The 23630-nt window shown below is 45.4% G+C and overlaps 1 protein-coding gene across 4 annotated transcripts in view; it reads left to right on the top strand.

Annotated features, from left to right (window-relative positions):
* Nucleotides 1-23630, top strand: part of HIPK2 (homeodomain interacting protein kinase 2) — a 187114-nt gene that overhangs the window by 41460 nt on the left and 122024 nt on the right. The gene's annotated exons all lie outside the window — the stretch shown is intronic.

The raw sequence follows: 23630 nt of genomic DNA, 5'->3' as shown, positions 1-23630 counted from the left end.
GGCATGAACCTGCATCCCCTGCATCGGCAGGCGGACTCTCAACCACTGCGCCACCAGGGAAGCCCGAGGTATCTTTTAAAATAGATAGCAGGGACTTCCCTGGTGGCGCAGTGGTTAAGAATCCGCCGGCCAATGCAAGGGACACGAGTTCGAGCCCTGGTCCGGGAAGATCCCACATGCCGCAGAGCAACTAAGCCTGTGCGCCACAACTACTGAGCCTGTGCTCTAGAGCCTATGAGCCACAACTACTGAAGCCCACGCACCTAGAGCCTGTGCTCCGCAACAAGAGAAGCCACCACAATGAGAAGCCCACACACCACGACGAAGAGTAGCCCCCACGTGCCGCAACTAGAGAAAGCCCGCGCACAGCAACGAAGACCCAACACAGCCAAAATAAATGAATTAATTAATTAATCAATTAATAAAATAAAATCGGTAACCATTTTCCTTTGGAATACCATTTATTTAAAACATTTGGCAGCAAAGTTTGTCCAAGGTGGGAAAGGTAAAGGACAAGTGACACGTTGCAAGAGAATGGGACGGTGCAGGGCCCAGAGTTCAGGATGGCAGAAGGGACCCAGGGGCTCCCCAGAGCTGTGACGGAGCCACAGAAATCATCCTCACCTCAGCAGCCCATCACCCCAACCTCAAAACTTGCTGGTGTGGCTTCGGAATTTGCACTTCTGCCTAGGAATTTAGTCCGGTGCCCTAACATGAAGCTCAGGCATTTGTCTACCACCAGCTTGGCGGGGGCCACAGGCCTATTACTGAGCCTCCAGTTGCATCGGTGGGGGCCTGGCTGCTTTCCTGGGCTTCTGTCTTAGCCTTCACCCTGGAATGTGTCAGGACTCACAGGCCCCGAAGGCCCTGTCTCTTTGACATCGCCCCCCCGCCCGCCCCGTCTGATTGCTCTCTGGATCCCTGGTGGCCCTCACTCTCTTCACGTCTTTCTCTCTGCCAGTTTCTCAGTGGGCGGTTGTAGGAGCTCAGTCTGCGGGTGACAGTAAATCACTCTCCCTGGGCTTTGACCGGTAGCAAGACAGCCTCGCCATGGTGAGGGGACCGGCGGAGAGAGTGCCAGCTTGCGTCCTGCTGCAGCTGCTCTATGCACAGAGAGCCTCTTCATCTGGCACCAGCGCGAGACGTGCCAGCCTCGCCTCCCATGCCAGGTGCTGGCTCGGCCTCTGGACGGTACGAGGCTAAGCGTGCTGCTGGCACCGAGCGAGTCACAGCTTCTCTAATTTATTTACCTCGAATCAAACAAACCCGGACTCCTGCTTTGAATGGAGACTGTGCTGTTTCACAGGATGACAGAGGGCAGCCGTGTCTGTGGAATTGCCTTCCGTGGGCTTTAACCGGGACCACTGTCTGCCATGACTCTCGGGGACTTCGGAGTCCACTTTGGAAAACAGTGTGGCACTTCCTCAAAAGGCTAAACCTGGAGTTACCACACGACCCAGCAGTTCCACTCCTAGGTCTACACCCAAGAGAATTGTGGATGTTTTTCCACACAGACTCTTGCACGTGAGTTCTCAGCAGCATTGTTCATAAAGATAGCCAGAAACGAGAAACAACCCAAATGTCCACCAGCTGATGAATGGATAAACGAATGTGCTATATCCGTTCAGTGGAACATTTGGCAGTAAAAAGGAATGAAATGCTGATACACACTACAACATGGGTGCACTTTTAACAATTAGGTTAAGAGAAAGAAACCAGACACAAAAGGCCACATATTGTATGATATTATTTATATGAATTGTCCAAGATGGGTAAATCCACGGAGACAGAAAGTCGATTGGCTGTTACCGGGGACTGGGGAAGAGGGAACTGGAGGGACTGCTAATGGGTGTAGGATTTCTGTTGAGGGGGTGAGACCGTTTTGGGATTAGATAGTGATGATGATCACCCAACTCTGAATATACTCCAAACCACTGGACTGTATGTTTTAAAAGGATGACTTTATGGTATGTGGATTATCGGTCACTAAAGCTGTTATTTAAAACACTGCTCTGAACTTGCCGCTGCAGTCAAGTCTTCTGTGGACATAGACGTATAGGCTCGGAACCCAGTGCAAAGAGAGGAGAAGCCCTGATCCTGCCCCTGGGGAGAAGCACCAGGTGGTGGGTGCGGATGAGCCATGCTGTGAGGACACATCAAGGGTTGTCTGGGATCCACGACATCTGTTCAGAATTTTGGGATGCCCTGAACTTCCTGCTTCCAGCCCCCTACCTGAAAATAAGTTCCAGTTGGACCCTGTTAGGTTTCAGTGATTAATGAATAAATGTTCACCCTCATATATTGAAAAAACATTTTATTTGGAAATAATTGTAAACTTACTGAAAATTTGCAAAAATAAAAATAATACAAAGCATAGCCCCCGTACCTTCACCCAGTTGCACCAGTTATCCTTTTGCACCATTTGCTTTATCATCTGCCTTCACTCGCGTGCTCCCTCCCTCTCACTTCTACTCTGTGGTCGCACGTGTGTGTGTACGTACGTATCTAGATACACATAAATGCTACTTTTTCTGAGTGATTTGAGCATAAGTTATAAATGTCATGGCCCCTGATTTCTGCACCATCCAATACGGTAGCCATTAGCCACAAAGGACCATTTAAATTAAAAGTAAATAAAATGTAAAAGTCAGTTCCTCGGTCATACCAGCCACACTTTCAAGTGTTCAGTAGCCACCTGTGGTTAGTGGCTACTGTGTGGGACAGAAAGAGTTACGGGCATTTCCAGCGTCGCGCAGAGTTTGAGTGAACAGCACTGGCTCCCCCGCCCTCCTCGCGTGTGTTCTGTGTCCTGAGAACAGGACGCCATGCGGTTCCCAACTCAGGAAGACTTAGCCCTGATTCAGAACTCCCACGTAACCCGCGGTTCGTACTCCAGTTTTGTCACGTGACCCAGTGATGTTCTCATTCCTTTTGGAATGAGGTCTTCAGTCTTGTTTGTGGCCCACATCAGCTTGGCTTGTGCTCAGGGAAAAGCACGTGGATTGTGTATAGGCGGTTAAGCTTTGAGTCGGGGGTTCCTTCACTGTGGCCCTTCTTTTCGCAAACTTGAACCCTTTCTCTAAGTCATGTGCTGGGGCCGGCTCGCGTTCCCTTAGCTCAGGAGTGACTTGGTGTCTTCGTCACTGGCTGAATAACTCAAGGTGCAGCTCCCCATCTCACCCCCCCATTCTGCACTGACATTTGGTGTCTGAGCAGGTGCGACTCTGCTCTTAAAGCAGCAGGAAAGATTTCCTGTGAGAAGAAGGAAAGCGACCTCCCCGGCAACCACGGTCTTTTGCTTTGTTCTGATAACTTTCCCCAAATTTTAGCCTGCAACCAAAGAAAGGCTCATCTTGTTCCCCTTCATTTTCTGTGTCGTGGCTGAGTGGTGATCCCATGGCTCTGAATCGCTTTGCGGGGCCCAGGACCAATGGGGCGTGGCACCTTCCTGCCTGACTCCTCGTGGAGTGGAGGCCAGATGGTCACAGCCCGGGCTGCCCAGCCCACATTCCCAGGTGCTACCAACCCTGGCCCATCGTCAGCTCACTTTCCTCCAGTCCAGGGAAAAATGGACTGTGGTGATTTGCAACCATACTTTGGACGAAATGCAGGGAAGACAAAGAAATTGCAGAGTGGTTTCTAGTTCTGAGCTAACTGGTGTTAGAGCTTTTCCTCCAAGGAATTCCTGGTGACTTCCTGGAATTTTACTGCAGGGGTAAGTGTGGAAAACAGATTCCTGGGCTGCTGACTTCACTTCCATGGGGCACTACCCCCATGACTCTTAACATACGGAGGGGAGTAAAAGCTGGGAAACAAGAAATCCACAGGCTTATTCGTTTACCTTTCTTATATTTCCATTTGCCCCTTAGAATGTATTCTCATACCGTCTCCCACCTTTTATTTTGATTCAGCATTTCTTAGAAAAATATTTAGCAAAGTAAGAGTCACTGAAGAACTCAGTGGGAATCTTATATGAGCCATATAGCTTGAGCCAAGAAAGAAAGAAGAAATGGATTCATGCAGAGAGAGTGGAAATGGAGCTGAAAGCTTCATTTTCTGCTTAACTAAAAAAGAATGCAAAGGGCTTGAGTGGCAGGGCCAGGACCACACGGCGTCAGCTGAGGGCTGTGAGGTGCAGCGTGAGCAGTGCAGTTTCTGTCCTTCGCCGCCTTTTGAGAGCTGCCTTAGAACAAACTTGCAGCACCGGGTCCCCTCAGCCCCTCTGGAGGAGTAAACAGGGCGCATCTGATGCTGGTGAAGGAGCCAGAGCACTTCCGCTGCCTCTGGCCGTCAGCAGGAGAACACACATTCGGATGTTCTCCGCTCACATCTTCTGTGTAAGATGAGGTGCCCTAACTGGCCGAGTTGTTCTGATCGATCCATGGGCTTCTATAAGGGTTTCCGTGTGTTCTCACTCAGGGCCGTAGGTGCCCAAGCCTAAGGACTACGATTCTGTGTTCTCTGAGAGTGTTCCCAGCTTCAGCTGAGGCCAGCATCACAAGTCAGTAACTCGTAGGCTCAGCCTAAACGCTGATTAGTTTCAGGTCACCTCTGGCTTGCGAAATACATGCACCGAGAATCGGGCAGGCTGGGGGTTAGGGGGGCAGTCTTTGCCAGCGAGTACCTCTTGCATTCTGCTGTCTGGGTTCCCTGGGGGAGCACTGCAGCCACCCGGTCCCTGGTGTGTCTGAGCTCTTTCTGGCAGCAGAGTCGCCGTGCCCCGCAAGCCCCTTTGTTCCCAGGGCCCACCGCCCAGCCGGCCTGGCCGTGCGCACCACGCCGTGCCTCCCTCTGCCACGCCAAGAAAGGGACCAGCCTTCCCCTCGATCTGTCACCGTGATCTACACGATATCCCAGACTCCTCTCCTGCCCTGTCTTCCCCTTTAGTTGCCCAGGTCTTTAGTTGACCCTTCATCTCCTGTCTGTGACCTTGCTTTAGTTCCCACTGACGCCACGTTTCCTCCAGGATCTTCTCTCCCAGATGCACCTCCAAGGTGAGCAGGTTACCTCTAGGTTTCTGCCACAAGTCCATTTTCCATCCAGAAGCCCTGCTAACCCTATCCTCCCCCCGCCCCCACCAAACACCCCTGAGACTCCTCACCACCTCCCAGCTACAGGCAAAGCCTGGTGCCGAAGGCCCTCCGCATCTGACTCCAGTCTTTCCAAGTTCATTTGCACTCTCTCTGCAGGAGCCCTCGCTGCAGTCAGACCCTTTCTGTTTCCTTGTGTTCCCTTTAAACAGCTTCTGTCCTGCTTTATCTTAAGTTATCTTATTTTTATATTGTACCTGCAAACTACCCCAGGTCCTGTGGGGAGTACATGGCTTATAAAATTTATATAAAACCAGGTCTCGGGCTTCCCAGGTGGTGCAGTGGTTAAGAATCCGCCTGCCAATGCAGGGAACACGGGTTCGAGCCCTGGTCTGGGAAAATCCCACATGCTGCGGAGCACCTAAGCCCATGCGCCACAACTACTGAACCTGCGCTCTAGAGCCCATGAGCCACAACTACTGAGCCCACGAGCCACAACTACTGAGCCCACGTGCCACAACTACTGAAGCCCATGCACCTAGAGCCTGTGCTCCGCAACAAGACACTGCGATGAGAAGCCCTCTCACCACAATGAAGGGTAGGTAGCCTCCGCTCGCTGCAACTAGAGAAAGCCCGCACGCAGCAACAAAGACCCAACCCAGCCAAAAATAAAGAAAAAAATAAGTAAAATAAATAAAAATTAATTAATTAAAAAAAACCAAACAGGTCTCATCTTATTCCCTAAGCCCGCTGTGTGTCCCCTGGCCTCTGTGCTTCATTTGCCCCCTTCTTCCTCTTGGGGTGCTCCCCTGTGCCCCACTCTCCCTCTGACCCCTGCAGTCAGTCGGTAACCGTTACGCCGGCCTTATATGGTCAGTTATCCTTTCCCATGTCACCCATCTCGTCTTGTTGGTCTCTTGAAAAGCAGTGGTACTGTTTTTCACGACGCCTGTAGCCTTCCTACAGCACTTGGGGTGGTGCTTGGGCATAGCAGGCCCTCAGCTGATATTTCTGGCTGACCACCACGGCCTCTAGAATCCTCAGCTTGGCAGATTTGGAAATGTGACTTCATAAATTCGTCAAGGATTATGACGTTCAGAAGGACGGATTCCTACTAACCGATGTTATGGAACAGGGATTCCCCAGCCCCTGGGCCACGGACCGCTACCGGTCTGCGATCTGTTAGGAACTGGGCCGCACAGCAGGAGGTGAGCAGCGGGCGGGCGAGCGAAGCTTCATCTGTATTTACAGCCGCTCCCCATCGCTCGCTTCACCGCCTGAGCTCCGCCTCCTTCTTGTCAGTGTTATGGTGAGTTGCATAATTATTTCATTATCTATTACAACGTAATAATAATAAAAGTAAAGCGCGCAATAAGTGTAAGATGCTTGAATCATCCTGAAACGATCTCCTGCCCCTCCTCCCCCCCGCCCCGCCCTGCATCCGTGGAAGAATTGTCTTCCACGAAACCAGACCCTGGTGCCAAGTTGGGACCGCAGTTACGGAAGACGATTAATCTGAATTATTTAAAGAAAGATAACCCTAGACATGCATATACAAGGGCATTTCCTCCTTAGAAGGTGCTTCCTGGGGTCCCTGTTAGAAATCAGAGATTGCTTTACTAAGCATAGAATTTGAGCAGAATGCATTACGTGCTTTTATGGATACCTATAAATTATGAAAACATTCTCTGCTTCAGGGATATTTCTCTCTAAAGAACCTGTATCCGGCATCTAGGTTCAAATACCTTCTTTCCCCGCTAAACAATGAAAAATCTCAGACTCTTTTTTTATAGACTTCGCTGAGACAGCTATCACTTATCATTGTAACATCAGCCCTCTTTATTTTGGTATGTTCGGCATGTTTGGTATAGTTCCCAAATTTATATATATTCTGGCTATTTATATTTTAGGTTCATCATTTTTGAGTCACAAATAAGATGGCATCTTAAATCCTGGTTTGTAGTTTTGAGAATTCCTTCTTTTAGGATCTGCAGATCTCTATTTATAAGACAGTACAGCGTAACACCCCTACTAGGGGAATGACAGATGCTGTGCGTACCTCAATTCTAGGCATCTCAATCCAAAATCCCATATAAGTAAGGAGTCCAGAATAGTGTTTGTTCTGCCATTAATGAATCAGTGGTACCCTGGGTGTGTGAGAAATGCTATTTTTAAACCCATTGCTGACTTCAGTGATAAAGAGGGTACAGACTGTGCCTTGCCAGGCTTGCGAGCTTCCCATGAGTAATACTCATGGTTATTATGACGTCGGAACTTGACTATTCCTTACCAAGAACATAACCGTTGCATCATGCAACTGGGGGCAGGGTGTGAAAAGTCCATTTTTCCCAGAGAACACGGCAGCACAGGGCATCAGCTGGTTCTCCCACGAGGGCACGTAAGCCTAAATTCTGTGGTGCCAAACTCCTGTTTGGGTTTGGAGAGCAGCTTCCCGTTTTTGTCACTGCAAAGTCATTTGCCTCAGAGTTTCCAAACCAAACGAGAAGCATTTGTGATGGGTGATCCTATACCTTCCACTTGTTCAGGAAAGTTATTGGGTGGGGATTAATGCATGTACACCTGAAGTCACTTAAGAGCTGTAAGGGTCAGAGCTGTTCCATCATTTGACCCACTGATCTCAGGAAACCTTTTCACAAAGCCCGGAAGTGATGCTAAAATATGGAAGCCAGGGACTGAACTATTTAGAATTTTTTAAGTTGTCTCTAAAAAATGTGGGCTCTGATTTTGGTGGGTGAGGATGCCGAGCGTCAAAAGGTAATTACAGTCAACCTCATTAATTCAGGCTCATTAGGGATAGGAGCATTAAGGAAGGTTATGGGGCTGGTTAGGATGGGCTAAGTTATACTGTGGCAGCAAATACCCCCCCCCACATCTTAGGGACTTAAAATAACAAAGGTTTGCTCCACCATCTTGCTGCCTGTGCCCCTTGAGTCAGCTGGGGTCTCCGCTCCTTCTGACCCTCATTCCATCCTTCCACCCACCCCGGGATCATCTCTGGTTACGTTCCCAAGGAGAAGTGGGACCAAGTAGGCAAACTGCACACTGGCTGTAAAAAGCTTCTGCCCAGAAACGACACTTGTCACTCCCTTTTTATTGGCCAAGTTTAACCATATGGCCAAGACTAATTCCAAGTTGCTTGGCTTTAGCCACTTGGGTTATAACACAACAGATTTTCAAAATGCAGGGCTCAGAACAATTTATTGGGATGTAGAAGAAAATATTAGAATATGTATATTTTATCTCATCCTTTTAAGTTCTCTATTTTTGTGTTTTTAATAAGAGTAAAGTAGAACATATATAATTTATTAAACATAATTATCACATGTATTAGAGTCTTCAGTTTTTTTACTGATTGTCAATCAGAAATGCTTGGGTCATAGTTTATACAGTAGATACATATGTGCAATGAGTACACTGCATAGAAACTGGGTCCCGTTTATGACCAGGAGTAGTGCTTTTTTTTTTTAGTTTTTTAAAATTGAAGTATAGTTGGTTTACAGTGTTTCAGGTGTACAGCAGAGTGATTCAGTTATACATAAATATGTATATATATTTATGTATTTTTCAGATTCTTTTCCATTGTAGGTTATTACAAGATATTGAATATAGTTCCCTGTGCTATACAGTAGGTCCTTGTTTATCCATTTGGTATATAGTAGTGTGCCGGAGTAGTGCTTTTGATTAAAATGTTACACAGAAAAGAAGGACATACGCTTTTAAAGTAAAGTAGGTAAAATATAGAGTCTGTATCTGAATCTTCTGAATCCCTCCACGTTTCCCCGGTGTCCTCTTCAGAATCGTTGGAAGTTGCTTCCTCCTGTCCAAACCTGCCTTCCCTCCAGGAATAGCATTTGAGATAGGTGACAAATGAGCTCTCGTCCCATTTCATTGTCTTTTCTGTCTTTCCTCGTCCGGCCATTCAGAAATAGGGTACCGAGGCCCTCGTCCGGCCAGGCGTGGTGCTGAGGGGACCCCTGGTACCCTGTGAACTTGGTTCATCTCAAGCAGCCGGCGTGTTGGCCGTGCTGCTTGTCAGATGGGCCTCGGCGAGCCAGCTGACCTCCCCCTCCCCCTCTGTCACCGGACACTTACGTAGAGCTCACCCTGGACCAGGCACTGCTCTAAGCGCATGACAGACACTCATTCCCTTCACACCAGGACCCTATGAGATACTGTCTCCATTTCAGAGAGGAGGAAACTGGGGTGCCAAGGCTGCATCACTTGCTGAGACTCTCTCAGCCTGCAAGGGGCAGAGCCCACATCTGACACAGTGGCTGGGAACTCAGGAACGATCCGAATTGAGCCCTTGGAGCACAAACCACTGTTAAGTTGGGACCAGCTATGTCACCAGCTGCCATCCTCTGTGCCCCAGAGCAGGACACGTGAGAGCTTTCTGCCGCCTTCGCTGTGCTCCGGGGGAGGGAAGCAAGACCCGGTATCATCAGAGTGGGCACCTCCCCTCAGGCCGTGTGCCAGTGGCCAGCACTGTGGGGTTGCTGGGTCACAGCAACACCAGGACTGGTTTGATGACAGTGACTCACAGCATAAAAATGTCCTCGCAGCGGCCCAAAGAGCCTGCTTTAATTTGCACGGCTTAGAACGGGCTATTGGTTGTCCTGCCAAGGGATCCCTGTGCCAGCTGGTTTTTATATCTGCAACATCCACACACAAATACATGCCTAAATATTGTGAATAATGCCATGTAGCATTTTTCTTGTGCTTCATAGTTTACAAAACACATTGCAGTGTTCCTTAATTATTCTGCATGTGCTCACAATACCATTTCACTTGCATTCTGTGTTCTCCCTTTCTTCCCGTCTTGTATTTCTTTCCCCTTTTCCTCCTCCCCAACCTTACTCCCTCCCAGCATCCCAGCCTGCTTTTCCCCCATCCCTCCGGCTTTTCTTTATGTCTTTCCGCCCCCCTTCCTCCCTTTACACCATCGGGCGGCGCTTCCTCCTTCCTCTACCTTTTCCCAAATTCATCGCTAGTTGAGTTTCATCAGACGTCAGTGAAAGGCAACTGAGAGTGATGAAAAACTTCTCCGAGGAGCAAAGGAGCTGTAACGTAGAGTTACTGTTGTAAACAGCAGTCACCATTTAAATCAAGTAGGAAGGATTATATTACTGTGCTTTTAAGAGGAGGGATGAAAGAATATTGTCTCTGAAGAGAACCCAGGAAAAAGAGCTCTGTGCACTTGGCCTCATGGGCATCCCTGGGTCTGTATGACATCTTCACAAAGTTTTCTTTGCAGGTAGGTAGCAGCCCACGAGAGAAATGTTCAAAGAAATACATAAACATGAGTACAAGAGGCAGCGACAGGTGTTGCACTGAAATCAGGACGCAGGTGGTGGTCTCTTGTCCTGGTTTGTCTGTACAACAGCAAGAAGCTGAGGTTTAGAGAGGGCAGGTCCAAGGAAGTGCTGGCCGGGACTCCTTAACTGTTGCCGTAGCTGGTGAGAACAGACTGAACTTTTCTGTGCCTTCCAGAGAAGTCACATGTTGATCACGAAGAACAAATATACTTGCATAAAGAGAAGAGGTGTTTAGCAACCCCCTTCCAGGACTCGGACTTCAGATGGGGGCGTGTGAGGCTGAGGATGCTCCTCCTGTCTTTCAAGTGGGAGGCTGCGAAGACAGGCTGTCAGGGCAGACTGCTGTTCGGCCAGCGTGACTCTGCAATTGTTAGAAATACTTTATCGTAGCTTGAGTACAAACATGTTTTTTCAATGAAATATATCCTGAGTTACATCACAAAGAGTATAGTTTCCTAGGGCTCCGGTAATAAAGTACCACAAACCGGGTGACCTAAAACAACAGGTATTTATTCTCTCAGTTCTGGAGCCTGTAAGTCTGAAACCAAAATGTCAGCAGGGCCATGCTCCGGCTGAGACTCAAGGCAGAACCCTCCCTCGCCTCTTCCTAGCTTCTGGTGGCCCCCAGCCATCCTCAGCGTTCCTTGGCTTTTGCAGCTATGTCACTCCAGGCTCTGTCTCCGTCCTGATGAGGCATTCATTCTCTCTGTGTGTCTGTGTCCTTCCTCCTTTTCTTATAAGGACACCCGTCGTATTGGGTTAGAACTCACACTACGGCCTCATCTTAACTTGATGACACCTGCAAAGAGTCTCTTTCCAGATAAGGTCACATTCACAGGTACTAGGGGTTAGGACTCCAGCCTACCTCTTGAGGGGTCACTTCTTAATAGAATTTACCCAGAGTAACAGAGTAATAGATTTACATAATGTGTCGGTGTAAAAGAACGTTGACAGTGGCTCAGTAATAAGAACACCAAAATGGAAAAGAGTAAAGTAGGTTTTCAGTTCCGATTCTGAGTGCGCCAAGCATTGCTGTAGGAGAAGCTAATTAAATTCACAAGACAGATGAGTTGTGGGCTGGGCATAGGATGGGTAAGGTTAAATAAAACACATAATTTGGTAAGGGGAATCTAAGAATAACTACTTTTTTTTTGCCTAAAAGAGAAAACAAGCCTACCAGATGTTTAGTCTTGATTTGGACCTCATAAACCATTTCTGAAGGGTAGAAAAATTCAATCTGAGGCTTACCCTAGCATCGCCAGACACGTAGCTAACCCCTCAATACCTGCCCCCCACTCCAGCTCACCGCTTTCTTGAGGTATTCAGTCCGGGGACACAGTGCTTTTGTAAAGACTTGTTGTGACTCAAACACCTGAAAATTAATGCTGCTGAGACTTTAACTGCCTCATTTAGAACATTTCAGGGACAATGTGAGCAGCCTGCTAGATCTTTGAAAAATGTGTATTTCAATGAAATTCTGGGTTAAACCCAGAAGTACAGCTGATTTTGTTTTTACGGTTTGTGGGTGTGTTACCTTTTTCATCCCACCAGATGTGTTTAAATGTTATCTTCTTGAGATCCTCAGTTGGAAAGAAGATGCAAAGTTGAAAAATGTAAGCCTCTACCACCTTTGGACTAAAAGGACAACATGGGTAGCAGAAGGGAAGTAGAGTGTGTCTGAGAAAAGACCCATCCGAGGCTCTATTAAGGCGAGAGTGGCCCTGAAGAAGGAAAGTTCCTCATCCTCGCCCAGCCCTCAACTGATTTGCCTCTCGAGTGTACCCATGTCTCCTTCAGAACTGTTTGGAGCACTCAGAATCTGAGCTAGGAACTTAGTTTACTTTCCCATTTTGGTGTTATTAATATGTGACTTTCAATTCTCTTTTATACCAGAATGACTACTATTATCCCTCGATATACATTGCAGAGACATTCCTGCATGGCCTTTTCCGGAAGCACTGCATAAGTAACGTAAACTTATGCAGAATTTAATTTGAAATAATCACTTTGCTTTTGCTTGTATAATATTTGACTAATTGAAATCCCCTCCAGGGTCCATTGAGGCAAGATATAGGGAAATTACAACATGGAATGTCTTATCTCCAAGGAGGGAAAAACAGAGAGAGTTCTTTTAAAATATGACAATATATCCTGAGACAGTTATGCGTTAGTAAAATGCATTTGATTTCCTTAAACCTTCTGTTAAGGGTTGAATTGTCTCCCTAACCGCCTTGCCTGTAAAAACGCATGTTTAACTCTTAACTCCATTACCTCAGAATGTGACCTTATTTGAGGAAGGGTCTTTACAGAGGTAGTCAAGTTACAGATTATTAGGGTGGGCCCTAACCCAATATGATTGGTGTCCTTAAAAAGGGGAAATGTGGACCTAGAGATATGCACAAAGGGAAGACAGCCCCCTGCAAACCATGGAGAGGCCTGGAGCACATCCTTCCCTCAGGGTCCTCAGAAGGAACCAATCCTGCCAACACCCTGATTTTGGACTTCCAGCCTCCAGAACTGCAAGACAACAAATTTCTGTTGTTTAAGCCCCCCAGTCTGTGGTGCTATGTTATGGCCATCCTAGCAAATACATACACCTATGTTGAGAAGTTTTTTTTTTTTAATAATTAACATTCTTAATTAATGCAATTATTGCTTGAAAACAGAGTTTTTGAGGTTTTTTTTTTTTTATACACTTGTTTTCCTTTCATTGATTCTCCAGTTTCCTGGAGAAAGAAACTGAAAAGCATGTTTGTTTTATCGGTATCATTCTTTTTTTTCACCAGAATTATCTTGGATTGGTAATTTTCAGATTGCTTATGAACACTTGGTAACATGGCCTCTAGATAATCAATTTATAGGCTACATTTACTTACCCGCTGCAGTGAAAGGCTGGCACATCCATAGTGATTTATGGCTTAGTCCCAGGCAATGAGGAGAGTCACAGGAAGGGGAATTTGAGAGAGGCTTGACTCTGTTATAGGTGAGGTTAGCGACTTTCAGAAAGAGAAAATAAGTCTGAACATGGATAAGGGCTGATTTGGACAAGTAATGAGCCAGTAGGTAGATAGATATGTGGAGAATTTGCAAATGGTAGGAAAAGGATGTTTTCTCAACTGGAGAAACACAGCTTATGGTAGAATTTGCAGATTCAAGGCAGATGACGTAAAAGATTTTGAAAGTCCTTAAGAGAATCATATTTCTTGGGAAAGCAAGGGGCATAACATGGTGCACTGGTTCTTTTCCCAGGGGAGTGCCCCTTCTCTCTCTCTCTCTCTCTCTCTCTCTCTCTCTCTCTCTCCTCCTGACCCTGTGGGAAAAGAGGGCTGGTGGCTTATTCCTAGCCAGGCCCAGTAGCGCTTTCTCTGTTTTCATTCTCCTGGATCAATCCCTTAATTGGTTTTGTTTTTTTTTCATCGTTTTGTACTTGACTTCTTCACTGTGACTCATACTGTCCTCCTCATACTGTTTGACAACATCTGTGCCCCCGAGGATTACTTTATTTGCCATCTGCTCTACTTTCTACACCATTTCTCCTGGGAAACAGCTTTACCCACATGGATTCCATTTTCATCTAGGTGTTGTTGGCGGCCCTCAGGTCAACGACCCCTCACCCATTCTCCCATCCTGGTTTTTCTGTTGGTACATACAGCACGTCGTCTCCTCTCTGTTGTCACTAATGCCTTCCGTGAAATCTCTCCAACATTGAGCTCTTCCTTGGGACTTCCCTGGTGGCACGGTGGTTAAGAATCCGCCTGCCAGTGCAGGGGACACGGGTTCGAGCCCTGGTCCAGGAAGATCCCACATGCTGCAGAGCAGCTAAGCCCGTGCGCCACAACTACTGAAGCCCGCGCGCCTAGAGCCCGTGCTCTGCAACAACAGAAGCCACTGCAATGAGAAGCCCGCGCAGCGCAACGAAGAGTAGCCCCCGCTTGCCGCGACTAGAGAAAAGCCCGCGTGCAGTAATGAAGACCCAACACAGCCAAAAATAAATGTTAATAAGATAATTAATTAATTAATTAATTTTTTAAAAATTGAGCTCTTCCCGCTCACTTGGCTCTCGTCTTCAGCAACATCGTTCCTTTCCCAGTCTCTTTGGGATGTGCTCCTTTGATGTCAGTCTTTTTCCCTTTCCATATTTTTGTCACTCTGCCCTACTGATCTTTGTTTAGCCATATTTTTGACTCCACCCCTTTGTCCCTGGTCTTATGCATGGGCTGGTTCAGGGTCACCTTGCCCTCTCCCCGCTCCGATTCCTCCTGTGCAAGCTTAGCCCATCTTATTGATTTCCATTGTCTTTTCAAAATGGTTTATCTTCATTCAGGATTCAGCTCAGCAAATGGGAACTAGATGCTTGATTGTCAGTGGCCAGCGGCTCCTGACACTGTAACTTTGGTAAATTAAGCACTTCCCTGCCTCAGAGTTTCAGTATGAATAGCTGCACAGTGAAGGTTTCAACTTGGATCTCTTGTCAGTGCTTGTAATTCATCTTGTTCAAAACCCATTCCATTATCCCATCCCCCAAGAGAAACAACACTTTAAGACCACCTCCCATCTTCCATGTCATGGTCTGTGGAACCCCCACTCCTTTCAGGCCCCCAGACATATTCGATTGCTCCCTCGCCTTTGCCCTTGTGTCCCGTCTGTCCGTGCGTCTTGCCCCTCTTCTCTGCACAGTCTTACGTTTCTGCTCCTTGCTTTCTGTTTTCTCAGGCAGGGTCCTTAGTCCAGGTCCTCCTCACCTCCCCGCTGGACTGCTAGGGCAGCCCCGGTCAGCTCACCCAAGACCGGTGCTCTCTCCACTGCGCCACTGTACATCAGAGAGGTGAAGTTTACCTCTTTCAGGAGGTACATTTATTTTATTTGAACAGTTTTGAGTGGTTGTATTTCCCAAATGTCATCATAACCAGAGGATAGAGAAATGCAGGTGACTTGGGAGTGCTGTCGTGGGGTCCATTGTTTTACCAGGTGGCGTGCAGTCTGTGTGCCCCGTACTTTAGATCAGTCTCCTCTCACACACCAGCTTTCATTCTGCCTTGGCTGTTTTGGTACCTGTCTCCTTATTTGGTGCTTTAACTCCGAGACCCTAAAGCATGAAGGAGAAGGGTTAACAGCACAGATTTGGTAGTCAGGCAGACCTTAGTTCAAATCCCAGCCCTGCTGGTAGTAGCAAGGTGAGCTTGGACAAACTGTGTCATCTCCCTGCACTCCACTTACCCATCTGTAAAATGGGAAATGCACCTGACCTTACGGTTGTAGGGTGTGTGCACCTGGAGTCTGACACAGAGAGCAAACCCAGTAACGACAGTCCCTCTACGACTTGTTAATTGAGTGTTAGATGACAGTCAGTATAAAGTGAGTGGCTTTAGTGGTAGGGCTTCACACCAGCCTTTTCAGTATTTAAAAATTACTTCTAGAAGATTGAAATTATCAGAAGAGGACAATTCTGGGTAAGTAGGCTGTTGGTGCACACAGTGTAGACTGGTAGTTACGTTGGGGGTGAGCATTTGTTAATGTATTAAATGTTCCTAAGTCGTCTCCAAGCAAAGCTTCAGCTTCCTGAGGGCAGAGACCACAGTGCTGGCTGCAGGCCCCCAACGCCCAGTTAGCAGGAGCTGGAACACTGTCCTTATGCCCTTCAAAAGATATAACATCTTTCTAGTCGCAGCTCAAGTCTTACTTACCTCCCCTGTAAACCCTTGCCTAACCACAGCCCATAGTGATTCCTGCCTCTGAACTCCTGTTGCATTTACTTTGTCAAGTTGCTTATGTTGCCCAGAATTGCCAGTTGTCCTTTTTACTTTGCACTGAACTTGGCACCCCCATGAGATTTTCAGCTCCTTTAGCACAGTGCCGATGTCTTAGATGTCTTGTGCTTCCTTTTGTCCCCAACTCCAGTCTTTTTATATAGAGGGCCCTTAATGGAATCAGTAGTATTGTGATTGTCATTATTGATAAAGAATTCTGTAGAGCTTGTGGTTGATCCTAAACTGTGCTCTGGTGGAATATACTACACATTTAACATTACACAACTAGCAGATAAATAGACTTTGATGGAAAATGATATACAAGCCCCATAGACATTTAGGATACACTGTTTTGGAAATGTATTATTTAGAAATGGGCTAACCTGAAATTATCTTTGTACTACTTGTGAAATATATAAACTTGACAAGCAGGATTACTGTCATTAAAATTTTATGAATATTGTTACATATATCAATGAAGAAATTTTTTCTATTACTTTTCAACCCCTGAGGCATCTAATTATGGTAATCAATGATTATACAGATTAACCCTTTTTAGGCATTTTTAATGTCCATTCAGATGTGTATTTCTAACATTCATATATTTTTTGAAATATTCTATAATGTTATTATACCTTATGTACATAATGTGATATGTAAGAGATATAGCAGTCAGCTGGGTATGGGAATTAATCTGTCCTTTGAGTTCTGGATTACAAAAAAAAGAAAGATCTGTAGCTTCTATCAAATACTTACTATTTGGTAGAAATGTGTGGCCAAAGAACTATAGGAAGTGGGGAAGTTGGCACCTCCTAAACTAAGGTGTTCTTTTTCTTTTTTTGGTCATACTGTGCAGCTTGCCAGGATCTTAGTTCCCTGGCCAGGGATGGAACCCATGCCCACAGTAATGGAAGCATGGAGCCCTAACCACTGGACTGCCAGGGAATTCCCAAACTAAGGTGTTCATGATTCTGTTCTCTTTAATAATATAACTGGATTCTGAGTGGTGATCTGCAACACCAAAATTAAACTTTACATACTGATAAAGATGGTGCCACTATTTCACTTATAGTTCCTTCTCTCGAGCTTTGATAGAGTCCAGTGAAATTGAATTCAGCTTAATTATTTTTTTAATCATAGTTGAACCCTCACTCATCCCTGTAGTATCAGCAGAGTCTGATCTTCCAGTAGATAATTTTAGGATGGTGAAATGGAAAGGAAATGTACTCAGATGTGAAGCAACTTTTCAGTTCATCTAATTGTGAAATATAAAATTATGAAGAAACTAGGCAAATATGTGGAAAAAATGAACTAAATGAGCCAATCCTTTAACAAATGACCTTTTAAAAATTCTTGTGACTTAAGAGCTCAGGAAGATCACGAAGATTTTTAACTATCCTTTTTTTTTTAAGGTGGAAAAAATTATTCTTAACCCTAGAAAAATAAATTTCTCTTTAAACTATTAAGACAAAGCGGCACATAGAATTATCCAGATTTGAACTTCTGGGGTCAAGTTCTGGTTTTTCCACTTATTATAGGAGCCTGAACCCATCACTTGACTTCCTAGTTTTCAAACTAGGAGCCTCGTAAGAATGAAAGTGGAGAGGGTGCTCTTACTAATTCATTTGGAATAACAAGGGTAATTCCGGATTGTCCCAAAGTCAGATGTACGTTTACCCTGTTCGTAAAATATCCTGCCCAGAGCCTGGTACTTCCTGGGTGCTCAAGATTTTAAAATCTGGAGAATCATGAGACTCCTGAGTAATAGGGTTTGAATTCAAGTGTGATAACATTTTATGGACGTAAATGGCAGCTCTAATAAAGAGTAGAAGGCAAATGTTTTAAAAATATTATTTTGAAATGCAGACTTTTGTGCGTATCTTTTTAAAAATGCAAAGTGAGCATGTGAATAAAATGGCTAAAAGAGGGCCCAGTGCTTTCACTGCCTTTAGCAGCGTCAGAAATGCACCCTGGGTAGCTGGGACCTGGATTTGTTTGGGGCATGAAAGAAGCAGTCTTTCATCTTTGTGGTAATAAGAAATGACTTCTTACAAATAATGGAGTTTAATTCTGCTAACTATAGGATGTATTTTAGTGCCTATTTTATAGGAGCTGTATTTCATTTGCCATATGCAAGGAAGGACATATTACATACAGTTGTGTAGTACCAGTTGACTTAAATTTTAATAAATTAGTTTTTAAATGCTTTTTACTGGTCACTTTTATAACATCTGCACAAACTTGTATCAGTAACATTAAAAAGCATGCAAGGCCCTGATGAATATCTAATATTCAGTGTTTATAATTTTGACCTTCTTATGAGACAGGTGGTAACAGTGATGTGCCTTTTAGAAAGTTTAGTTCTAAATTGTGGTGACTCACTGTGCTTTCACATGAGTGACAATGCGGCAGTCATGTCAGGAGTTATTTTGGGAGGCTCCTCGGGCTTTTGTGGAACGGCCTGGGTCTCGTGGCGCCCTCTAGGGAGCAGGTGTGAGTTTTGCAGATTTATCTTACAGTGATTTCCCTGGTGCCTCACTCCCCATGGGCTCAAAACCTGCCCTCACACCCATATGGTAATAGCCTCCCAGTCTCCCAAGGAAGGTGGAGAAAAATTCACTTTCTCTTCCAAGAACCAAATAGGAAGGGCAGAGATGACTTAAAAAGTGATTGAAATGGTGCCATAGGATCAAACTGAAAATGCCCATTAAACCCCCTGCCTTTTCTGAGCAGAAAATTGACAGATAAGGAGGGCAGCAGGCCTTGAAGAGCACAGAGGTCAACACAGAAAGAAATGAGAGGAAACAGCTCTTCCTAGAGTGGAAAACACAAAGGTCCTCGCCTTCCTTGGCCCCAGCCTTGGGGATCTGAATAAATAGAATGCAAAGGGTGTAGAATGCAAAGGGTGTCACCGGAATCTCCATGAATCAGGAGAACTTGTTCCAGAAAAACACTCTCAAGGAGACATGTTTGGCGATAAGTTTGGTTATTCCTGTAGGATTGTTTCAAGACTAAGCTACGCAACTATCAGCCACGGTTTATCACTTATAAGATAGTTTAGAGATTTAAAAATAAGTAACAGTAGTAGTAGTAATAATAATTGCTATTATTTTTATTATTGAAGACTTTCTTTACCTGTATTTTCTTTGAGCAGTTTGCTTCGCAGAACAAAATGGCCTCTGCTACAGAATAAAGGTAATAAGACTGTAATGGCAAACTTCCAGCTCTAAGATAAATAAGTTCTGGGATGTAATGTACAGCCTGCGACTGTAGTCAACAACGGGGTATTGTGTACTTGAAAGCTGCTAAGAGAGTAGATCTTAAATGTTCTCACCACACACACACACACACACACACACACACACAAAGGTAATTTGGTGATGGAGGTGGTAACTAACCTTATTATGATCATCATTTTGCACCATATATGCGTATCAAATCATCACGTTGTACACATTAAACTGCCATGATTTTATATGTGTTATATCTCAGTCAAGCTGGAGGGGGAAATAAGGCTGTATCGGGAATTGCTAATCTAGTTCTTAGAAGAGTGGCTGCTGACCTTATAAAAGAGCAGCAGTGGCCACACCAGGCCAGGCCAGAGTCTGCAGCAGGCGGTGCGGCGAAGGGTGTCTCTAGCCATGCAGGTCTCCTCTCTGATCCCGCGAATCTGTCACCAGAGGTACCCAGTGACAGTTTCCACAATTTTATGACCCTTGGCTGTCATCCCAGTAGCAAATAAGTCATAAGCCATTCTCTTCCCCTCTGTAAAATTCCACTGCTACACCCTGGCCTTTCCACCAAGATTTTTCTGAAGCAGTGAAAACAGAGAATAGAGCTACATCTCCTTTATGTAACATCAGCATATTTCTTCTGCCACCTCTGACCCCTCGCTGCCCCCCTCCCTGTCCTCATGCCACAAAGCACTGAGGATGGAGCAGTAAGGGACGAGCTCGATACCAAAGAAGAAAGGAAATGCTTATTGCTCTGCCTTTTCAGTGGATACGTTACTAAAAGCTGAGGGATTGGTCATTTCTATATTGTATAAAATATCTAGAACAATGTGGTTATTTAATACGGATAAATATAGAAAAGCTATTTTCTGTGTTATTATAGAATTAAGGGGAGATTGACTTGAACAGAAAGTACCATAGGAAGAAACAGGTAAAGTGTGAATTCTGAATGAGCAAACCAAAATAGTCTCTGTCAGGCAGAAGGCTGTCTACAGAAGTATAGTCATATTACACAAGTAGATACTGGAGTTCAGGAACCAAACAAGAAAGGAAGCTTCTGTCAGATCTGTGGGATCAGGGTCAAGGTAGGGTTCAGAGCAGGTGCTGGGTGTTAAGACAGGTTGAGGTTGCCCTTCAACCTGAGGATGAAGTGCAGACAGAACATGACTGCTGACCCCAGGACAGGAGCTGCCTGGACTCTGCCTTAGTGTGGGTGGAAAAGTATTGGCAGGTTTTTCTTTATTCTCCAGAGTGAGGCCAGGTTCCATAGGTGCTTGTGACTGGTAATTGCTCTATAGCTAGAAAACTAAGCTCTCCTCGAAGCCTGATCAGTTAGAGTGCTTTATTCCATCAACTGAGTGCCTCCCATAGGTAACAAACCCGGCTTAATGCTAGGGGGAGAAAAGAAGTATAACCTGTAGCTCGCGCCTTCTGAATATAGCCTGGTTATGGAAACATGACTTAAACGTATAAAAAGTTATATAGCACAAAAGGTAAGTAATTCAATTCAAGACAAGAGATTCCGCAAGGCAGAAATGCAGTTTGTGGGCAAATGGGCAGTGCACATGGTAAGTGCCTTAGGAATGGAGAGTTGGGAATATCAGTGTAGGTTAGAGTTGTCTGGGAAGAGGAGGCACCTGAATTGTCTTATCTTCGGATAAGCCGAGAGAAGAGGTGAAGGCATGTCGGACGGGGGAATTGTGTAAGAGCATGGAGGTAGGAACTGTAAGAGACATTCTAGAAACAGTGAGTAGAACAGCTTAATTAAAATTGAGGGTTCAGGAAGGTTAATAGTTGGAGGTGAAGCCAACAAAGCAGTTGAAATAAAAATGTGAAGGTGTTAAGAGTCCTCACATTTATCTTCTAGACACTAAGGAATCATTGAAAGTTTCTGGACAGAGACGTGACATGCTTAGAAATGTTCTAGGAAGATAATCTGGTGGCTGAATATGGGCAAATTAGAGGAAGAAAGAGTGCTCAGGTAGACCAGATGTCTGTGCTTGCTTTTGTCTACTGGAGAGTCATAAATGCTTTAACTATGGAAGAGGCAGCAAGAACAGAAACAAAGAGATGGTTACAAGAGACATTTTGAAGGACAGAGAAATGAGACTCCAAATCTTCTTGTCCATCCATGGAGGCAAAGAAGAATCCTCAAAGGTTTGGAACCAAGTGACTAGAAGAATGTTTTATGAACAGCCATGGGGACATTATCATGGAGGGTGAAATGGCTAGATTTTTAGGAAAAGGTAAGGAGTTCATCTTTGGAAGATCATCCTTGATTTTGTAGCAGGAGGTAGAAATACGTCACTGGAAGGCACGAGGGAGCATTTCGCCTGTGATGAACGTGTCGGGGTCGCCTGCATAGAGGTGACAGCTTCGATCCAGAGAGAACAGAGTCCAAACATTGGAGACGCCCACATTTTAAAGGAGGAAGAGGAAGAGGAACCAGCCAGCACACAATGTGCAGTCAGACGCGGGATAGGGAGGTTACAGATTCACACAGCCCAGATAAGAGCATCAAGAAGGAAGTCGTGGTCAGCAGTATCAGATTGGTCAGTTGCCGAGAGGTCAAAGAGATTAGCGGCTGAAAAAAGGCCATTGGATTAGGCAATTAGGAGGTCGTTTACCTTTAAGAACAGAGTCCTGTAGTGTGTGTATGTGTTGGGGGAGATGGATTAAGGAGTGAGCCTTGAAGAAAAGGGAGCATAAACGATTGATTACAGGTGAGAAGAAGGAAAGTATCGAAAAGGAAGAATACGGCTGTTACTCCTCTCACCTTCCAAGTTGGGAGTTTCCATGTGCAGCTGTGAAGGCAGAAGAGAAAGATTGTCACTGATCCTTTTGGCAAAACTTTATTAAGTACCTACTAAGGACTTGGATCCAATTAACAGGGAGAAATTGAAAGCCATCAGAGTGGACAGCGGAGGGAGCATAGCATTCAAGAGAAAACGAGAGAGGCTGAATCGTGAGAATAGGGGGAACTTTTAGTGTTGGAACAGAGAGACACCTCTTCCTCTGAGACCAGAAAGATGGAAGAGAGGATGGAGGATGGATGCAAATTCAGGAGTGTTTTGAAATGAAGAGAATAAAGATGGACAGCAAGGCTGCTGGCCTCAGGCTTCTGGACAGAGTGGAAGGTGGGTTGTTGCTGAGAGAGAGGGTGGACTAGGGTGATGGGTGACGAGGAGAAAAGGAAAATGTTAAATAACCCCCCTAGGTAATGCCAGGGTGTCAGAGAGACACGAACACTGGGATCGCGAAACACCAACGGCGCTTGATAGAAACCCCACTTTCCTTATGCTTTTATAGGAAATGTTTCTCAACTGCAGCTTAGAAGATGGGCAGTGTTTCTGCTTTTACCTGTAAGGACTTATCCTTCCTCATCACCTTGTTACTTTTCCTTAATTCACTTTTATGAATTTTTGTTTGTTTCCACTATCACCATAATTATAAATTGTACAGCCATTCCAGAGTTATGGTCTTACAGATTTCTGAGGTTATCTAAATTGTGGGTGAGGTTTTGATATGAAGTAGTATTACTTTCTAGATAAATGTATTGATAGATAAAAGCAGGAACGCTGAGTGAATAGAGCCCATGAATTGTGCTGTCCACTCCTCCCCTCCAAAAAAAAGCTGATAAAATGATTCAGACAATCTAAATGAAAACGTCGGACCAACTGCTGGTTGATTCAACCCTACAGAATTATTTAAGGTGACTGAGATGCCAGGGGGTAATTATGGTTCATCCAGAAGCCAGCAGATCACGAGTGACTCTGTGATCGGACCTGTATGGAAGCTGTTTCCTCAGATGAGTAAGCCTGACAGTCTTAGGGCCTGTGACAGAGAGGAGCTGGCCACGTGAGACAACTAAGTACATGACAGCTGGGCCACCTGATACAGTCTTCAGTTTTAATAGGATTGCAGCCCAGTGAGAACTGAGGAAGAATTTGTTTCTATCACAAACGATATTTATTAAAAAAAAACCACTACATAATGAACTAAGTTCTGGTATTCTAATTGTGTCTCTGAGTCTTGACTGTATTCCCACCCTTCAAGCCTCCCACCCTCCTGATGGTGGCGGGCACAACACTGGAACCCCTGGAGCCCGCAGACCGAGCGACCAGCCGGTGCTTCTGGGTGGAATAGATTCACTTTTCCGACGTCGTTTCGAAGTGAGAAGACAGTATACACTCTAGGACCCACGCCGCCGGTCAGCCTGAAGTGGCTCTGCCGCGTTCATCCGAGTAAGGGTGACTAAGCTATTTCTTTTTGCCTTTCACTTTC

Source organism: Mesoplodon densirostris, chromosome 9 (genome assembly GCF_025265405.1).
Source record: "Mesoplodon densirostris isolate mMesDen1 chromosome 9, mMesDen1 primary haplotype, whole genome shotgun sequence".
NCBI classification, from domain to species: Eukaryota; Metazoa; Chordata; class Mammalia; order Artiodactyla; family Ziphiidae; genus Mesoplodon; species Mesoplodon densirostris.
Note: the sequence above shows the minus strand (reverse complement) of the source record. Positions and strands in the feature narration are given on the sequence as shown.